This window comes from Cuculus canorus, chromosome 2, assembly GCF_017976375.1.
Source record: "Cuculus canorus isolate bCucCan1 chromosome 2, bCucCan1.pri, whole genome shotgun sequence".
In the NCBI taxonomy this organism is placed as follows: Eukaryota; Metazoa; Chordata; class Aves; order Cuculiformes; family Cuculidae; genus Cuculus; species Cuculus canorus.
The window spans coordinates 20490966-20499196 of NC_071402.1; positions in this window are offsets into that span (position 1 = coordinate 20490966).

Here is an 8231-nt window from a genome sequence, read left to right on the forward strand (position 1 = left end):
AGAAATATGTACCATAAGTATATATGTACTTACAGAATATGTACCATGAGAAAAAGCAGTGCTTTGAATGGAGATTTGATGGCTGAAAGGTAATTTTTCATGGCAGCTGTGCCCTGAGACTGCAGTTCAGTTCTCATCCGCTCTGTGTGTGATCAGGGAGTTTGCAGCTCCATAGTGAAAATTGGGTTAATATCCTTCCTCTCTTCATCTTCTTCTGGTCAGATGAGGCTCTCACCATGAAGGAGATCAGGCACCATATCCCACGCTAATTCTAACAACTCTTCTCAGGGTCATTCCTGAAGGAGCCCAAATGAGCATGATTTCATATACTCGTATCTCCTTAGATATTTCCACTCACTAGCTAGACACTAAAATGTTTTAAGGATGTCATTCTGCATGTCAGTTTGTTGACTTACAAAATACCTCAATATTACCCTGTACTTAATGCCACATATTTCTCTAATGGGATATCTTCCAGTTGTCTGCGCTCTTAAGAGCACATCCAGGAACCAGTACAGAACACAGAGTTTGGAACATGCTACACTTAGTAAATAACAGAAAATGAATGTTCTAATGGACAGCAGTCCTAGTCATACTAAAGGCAAGTGAAACTAGATAATAAAGCCCATGTAAAGGCCTTTGAAGCAGTAACATTTGTGATTACATGAACAGTCAAGATGCTTCAACATCTGAATTGTTCCCCTGGCCATACCTTTTCTGCAGGTTTTAACACAGTATCTCATATCTTTATCTCCTTTAGCTTTGAGGCAGGTTCATTCTCTGTCAAAACAGATCTTGAATTTATGGCCTTTAATCTGGGACGTAGTGGAAATTAAAATAAAAAACATAATGAAGCACTATACCTTCTTTGCAAACATGAAATCAGGAAAGCCTAGTTGGCACTATTTCTTTCTGTGTTCTCTTTGTCAGTATCAACACTCTATAAGGCTTTTACACAAATAGCAAAATAGGGAAAACGAAATTTTTTTAGCCCAATAGGTTCCTGCATCATCGATGGAAACATGGAGAGATGCTATTTGTTCATGCATCTTTCTGACTCACCTGCTGCATCTGTAAATCACCATATTAAGCTGTATTCCAAGAAGGAACATAACAACAACATGCCAAGTATGTCAAGACACTGAATGGACTATAGAACAGGTCTAATCTGTAAGAGAAATCTTCAGTGCTTAGTCTGTGAAATAGGAGATTAATGCCCCGGAAGGGATAAACTTGGTATTCCACCAGGAAATATCTGGTTGATCTATGCATCCCAAGGTATTTATCTCCTTTTAATGTTCCACGCATTGTTATCAGAAGCAGTGATTGCACAAAACCAGTGCTAGCAGTCAGCCAGCAGGACCCTGCCAATCTGCAATGCCCTCTTCAGTACTGTGAACGGAGCTTCACTGACAAGGGTGAGATTTCACCTTCTTCCTTCTGTAAAGGCCACATCACTGAGGGAGTCTTTTCAATGCTTGCTGTCTTTCCTCATTTACATTGATCAGCTTGAGACTGAAGCTTCCTTAGGTTGTCTTCTTCTTTTCTTCTCTCCCAGAAAGTGCATGTGGAAATACTTTAAAAATGTTAACATGGACTTGATCCTAAAACAGCTCCATTCATACTGAAACTTTCAACAGACCTGTTGCAACTAATAGTTTTGAAACCTTTTGACTGTTCTTTCATATGGCATCTGTGAAGTGGAACCAGAAATTTAGCGAGAGAGGCATGCAAGATGGGCTTTAATTTTAGGAAACTGCAGCTGCAGTACAGCCCCCTGGGACAAAGTTAAGTAGGTGCCACTTGAAGACTTGTCAAGGATCAAGCTGTCCTTCATGGGCTCCATGCCTGTGCAGCGTAGAGTGTATTCTTTCCCCTTTTCAGATTGCTATGAGTAGCTAGGGGATAGGAACACCCCACATGCGCTGCCAGGAGGATACAGGCTGACAAGGCAAACTGACAGACTTCTGGGAAAAAAAGAAGGGAAAAAAAAAGTTTTTTTCTCTAAAAGTTGCATAACTAACTGTTTGTTAGTGAGTTGAAAAGACTGGCAGGCAATCCAACATCCAAAGGCATCATCAAGGTGCCTTGGAGAGGGGTAAGGAGGGCAGTCTACTCTGTGGAGTCTGGTCAGTGTCCTTGTTCATCTTCAAGAGATGTCTTCTGCTGACAGTCAGGGTCTACCTTGCTCAGATCAGACTACTGCCATGTTTCCAATATCAGCCCTCTTATGGGGTGAAGTCCTGCTCCCCAGCAACATTGCTGGTGATTAGGGGCATCAGAGCTGTGTTTACAGGACTACTGTCAGTCAGGACTGTAGTTATTCCAGCTCAGTTGCAACGCACACCTACCTGAAAAAAACAATTAGTAGTTTCTCAAGAACAGTATAAGTCAAAAGACTTTCTTATATTTCATAGGCTATGAACTGGATCTTCATACATTACTTTCCAGTGGAAATCTACCGCTGAGTTTTTCTCCTCTGATTGTTTATTTTATTTTGTACATCCAGGTGAGACATCCATTGCAAAACAAAACTGAGTAACGGTTTGCCACTGTTTAACTCGAAGTACAGAGGAAAAGAACATCAGGTGGAGGAAATAGCAGAAGATTCCACTAAAATTTTCTTGGTAACTGGGATAAACAGAGTTGAGGAAGAGAGGGGAAAACTGCAGTAGTTCAAATGGAGCAAAAGCATATCTGAGAGTGCAGGTCCCTCAAATTATCACAGGCCCTCCAACACAAGGAGGCCCTGGCTACCAGAAACAGCGGCAAAATATGGACCACAAACAGCAGCATGGTACTGGTGATGTTCAGACTAGGAAAAGAAAAAAAAACAATGAACCGTCTGTTCTTCTGATTCAATGTCTTGTTCTATAGGAAGTCTATAAAAGCTGAAGAAGAATTGGGCATGATCATACTTTGAAGTCCTGGGATTTTTTTTGTGGTCCACAGATGACTACAACCCAGACAGTCACTTAATTTGATGGTGACAGAGTTGCTGAGTTTGTATTCACTGGCCTCTGTGCTTCCTTCAAAGCTCCTTCACAAACACACAGCCATGAAAGGAGAAGCAGTAATTCAGGAAGACTCCTAACACAGCAGAGTTACTTTTGTAATATAGAAGTTGTGAGACTGACAATCAAGGTAGTTTAATTCTATTTTCAGAAATCGGTACCTAGCACTGGATTATCTTTAATGATAGACACTGAGGTGTCAAAGGACTGTGTCAAGTTTCAGACCTTTCCATAGTTTAAATTCCTGTGTTTAATCAAAGGTTAACTGAATTGTTGTTGGTGGCAAAGAGTTACTTCAATGCAATGTTGTTGTGGGTGGCCTACAATAAGTAATACGATATTCAGCCTACAGTCCCCTACATGCAAACATATTTTCCATGCATGTCTGTGAATGGAAAATACATGCGACAGTGTATACAAACAGTCTCTCAGGAGAGGGTGCAAAATAATTCTAACTTCAATTATTTCTTGACTCCTTCATCCTTTAGCTGAATACCCTTATTTTTTATCGTGACTCTTAAAAAATTATTTCCTTTCAAATAGGATAAAATGAAAAAAGAGCAATTAGCTTGCTTTAATTCCTGAATGTCAGAGCTTATATCAGCAGAGTTCTCTTTCATTCTGCCACACTGCATTTTCTTACTCATCTATTTTTTCTAGGCAGCTTATTACTTAGAGAAAAAAAAGGAACAGACTTTATGAACTGCTTTTTATTGGTTTGGCAATACTCAGCATATATACATAAAGTAGGACATAAGACAGAAATGGTCTCATACCTCACAATTGAAACTTACATGTTATTTTTTTCCATCTCTATTAATACATCTGTATCGAAAATAATTTCTGTGAAGAATATGGCAGCAGAATCTATGAGTATGTTTTATGTTCAAACATAGCCACATTTTGAAGGCTATTCCTTCCTGTTATATTCTTTTGTTAAGGTAACTGAATTGTTCTTTATTTTGGTTGATGTTAACCCTTGGAATGCTAATAGACTACATTGACTGGCTTTCTCTGAAGCATATCTTTCGAGGCAATTTATAGTCTTATATTTCACAGGCCTTGGTCAAACATAAAAAAAATTTCTAAGATATCATTAATTATATTACTACGTAAAGGATAGATACATCTGACACTTTCTAGATTTGGTTTGTAAAGTTTCCAAGTTTAAAAAAGGTGAATGCTGTGATTAACCAAGAGGCTTTAAAAAATTGGAACAGAAAATTCTTTCCACTGCAATCAAATATCAAAAACATGCTGGTCTATTTGCACAAAAGAAGGATTTTCAGAGAAAATTTGCTATTAAACAGAAATAGGCAAGGCAGGGAATTTCTTTCTAGAAATACTTGTGGTATCACTGAAAGCCACCAAATGAAACATTTCAGTTTCCAATGAAATGTCCACATATTTTGGTATTATGGTGGAAGAATTCTATTGTTTGTTTTTTTTTTACTTCTCCCTTTCCACACCAGAATTCTACTAAGAAAATCAACTATTAAATATAAATAAGAAACAATATTAGGTTTCTGGAAAAAACAAAGTGGGAAAATTTGCATTTCCTGCTTCTTCCCTCTATGAGGACATGGTTAAGTGTCTGAAAGTATATTCCTATTTTAGTGCCCCTGTAATACACGTACAACAACTGAACCAACTCTACAGGAGTCATAACTGCAAAAAGCTAGAAGTGATAAGCTGAGCAGAGGAAATATTCCTTACTGTAATCAAATGTCTTGCACAGAAGTTCACGGTAAGATGAAGTTTTTTGGTGTGCATCTTTTTCATTAACACCCACAAGAAAAACACTAATTTCCTCAAGCCTCTCCAAAAATAATGCACTACATGAAATCCATCAAAATATATGAAATCCGTAAAGGTGCAGTCAACTTCCTACTCTGTATTGTGAAGCTCTCAAGATAACATGGAAAACAATGAAAAGCAGCAGAAATCCTTTTCTACTTCCAGATAGTGCAAGATATTTCTCGCGGTATACTTCCTTTTGCTTTTGCTACTGGCCCAATTCAAGGCATACTTTTGATCAAGTAGCCCACATGGAAATGAAATTTGTCATAATTGGAAAGTCTCCGTACAGCCTCCTGAAGGTCTGTGCCTTCATTCTATGAAAAAAGAGATACATTCCACAAACCAAAGTTTTGGTGTTCTGTATTGTCTAGACAATGCACTGAATTTCTCACCACTTTAGGTCAAACACAAGGCCAGCTCTTGAATGAGTTAATAAAATAGTATGAAATCTGGTGGAAGCAGAAAGTTGTGTAAATGGACTGCACACTAAGCCAACCTCTCCTTATGTTATATACATTAAGGGGGAACATGCATCTGCTCTGAGTTTACAGACAGACATAAAATGATTATTGCAAGAATTGTAGATAATATGATCCAATGTGAATACAAATCTCTGGAGTATCTAAGGAATTCATCTTAGTTTTGAGAAGACTTTGATCTGTTGACATTGCTATTTTCTGTTCTAAATAACAATTAAGCCATTAGAGCAGTGTGACTGAAGCCAAGTTTTCTGCAAATTTCCACCCCACAACAATAGAAGTCAGCTTGTAACACAAAATAATTCATATAACAAAAGAAGTCATTCAAATTTTGCTCATCAATAAAACTCTAATATAAAATCACATCCAAAAATGACATCTGTAGTTTTAAGCAAAGTGGGGTTACTTGAGTAATTAGATATGATGTTTGACCACAAAGAATTCAAGGCCTTGCTTTGTTCCAAAAGCTATCTAAGCTGTGAATTTCTATTAATTATTTTTCCATCAATATTTTTGACTGCAATGGAAGTTATGAAATGTGTCAATAATTTGTTACTTTAGACTGCTTGCCTCAGAAATCTGGCTTCAATTCCATTTAAACTAGCATCTACTTATAACAAGCTTAACTGTTTCAATTTATCCAAGGCCAAAAAAACAAGTCTAGTGCTAAATCGAAAATCTAGCAAACACGTCAGTGACTCTGTCAAAAATAAGAAGTATTAGTGGTCAGAATTCCAACTACAAAAACTTAGCAAAATAATAGTTTAACATAGGAGTGTACCCCTAGTTTTTTGTGGCTTCTTCAGAGACAGTGACCATCAGTGAGATGTCACAATGACTAAGATTCAGCCCAATCCTGAGTAAAAAAATTGCCACAGCAGCTGCAGCATTCTTCCAAAACCTTTACCAAAGCCAAAGAAACAGTGCTACTCCTGTTCACCATACTGGCACACAGTGAACCCGGTCTGCACCATCAAGAAGAGAGTTGCTCCTTGTCTCTCACAGTCACTTGTTTTCTCTGTTAAGACTAGTAGCCATTTGACAAAGGGACCTGTGGGACACGCCTTCTTTAAAGAGACCTAAAGTATCTGGGAGAAAGAGATAGGATTAATTTTGTTGAAGATCTTTTGACAGCAGTCAGAGAAGAAAAAAAAAATAAATATTCCTCTTAAATCTTTGTTTATCTTGCCTGTTATGACACAATTTTTTTAAATGTACACATAAAGGCAAGGGAGATGTTATAGTCTCTAGTCCCATTTTTTTAAGTGAGAACAGCAACCTTAGTTTGTAGTCATGAGTAAAGTCTTCTTTTTGAAAATTTAAAATAAATATTGAAATGGCAATCACTATTTTTATTTTGTGGGTGTTTTTTTTCATTTCAAACCCAAAATTATTCAGGATGTGCAAGTTAAAATCTTCCTTTTAATTGTATTTGTCACTCTTAGAGTAACAATCTTTAATATTTTCCCTACATAAAGAGGTCTTGAACTCTATTGAATTACTTTGGATATATTTTTTTTGAGAATATAAGTGTTGCTTTGACTTATTCTAATCCCATGTCACTCATAATGTAATTTAATCTAATTTGATGGTTAGAGTTTTCTCCTTGAGGTCTTTTGGAAAGCTTTCATTTGACAGATGTTCATTTTGCTAACTCTTCTATCTAATCCATGCAACCTGGGAGATAATGAAATCTCAGAAGTCATCCAAGATGCAAAGTTTACTGTTTCTGAAGAAATTCTTGGAGCTGTAACTTCAATATTATACGAGGCTGGGTCCTCTCTGTGTGCTCATCATAGTAAATATTGCTTTCATTCTCGAATTAGGCAAACCAAACTAAACCTTTACTTACTGCAGTGAACTACATTATCCCTCTGCTGCTCTGCAGCTCTTCCAGGTAGCAGAATACAGTTTAGAGGAAATCTAAAATGTTTTTAACTACTTTTAGCCTCCTGTTTCTTTTCCACTTCTCTTTGGCTTAAAAATGCAGAAACAGGAATATTCCAAATGTTTGGGCTTGGGGTTTGCTTTTTTTCCATTGTGTCTTATCCTGCAACATCCTAGGAATCCTAAACACAAAGTTTAAGTCTGATAAAGGTTTCAAAATCTTAAGCCTAAAGAGTTTAAGAAATATCTTTAAATTCATTAACCATTTTTGTTCACACTTGAAGGGAAGAATGTTCAGCCACATCAGTTTAAAGTTCTAAGATGTTTATACAATCAAAATACCTAAATAACCACTGTGCGAATTCTGTATTTTTTGTTTGCTACTCTAGCAAATCACCCTGCACCTCTGCAGTAATAATATCCGTCAGGAATTCCAACCAGCTTAAGCATGATCTCCACTTCCTGAGAACATGTAGCTGTTCTCAGCCTGTCGATTTTTCCAAGGGTATCTTTATTTGATCTCATGAAACACTTTTGTCCCAAATGAGACTAAATGAATTGATATACAATTTCTAAGTAAATCCCTAGACCACCTTTTTTAATAATGGGGTTATGCTACCACGGCTCAGTCCTTGGAGATCTTGCTTTTACTAAGAAAAATTGTAAAAATATCTGCTTAAGCTTCTCCAATTTCTAACCTTTCTTTCCTTATCAGCTTTGGACAAATATTTCTTGGCTTGATGCCTTGTCAGCAATAATCTTTACTAAAGTGTTTAGTGTATTCTTTAATTTTTTGTTTGATTTCCATAAAAGCTATATTGCTACTTTTGTCTTTCTCAGCCTTTGCAGTTAGAATAGCTTTTACAACATAATCATTTTACACCTTTACTGTTTCCTCAGGTTTACTTTTAAACTACAGACTGTCCACACCACCAAAACCAGCCATGTAACTACAGATCATAAAAGAATTTTGATACATGAATTCTCAAGAAAATTGATTCCAGCAGTGGGTTCACATAAGCTACATTGGTTAAAAATGACAGATGTTACA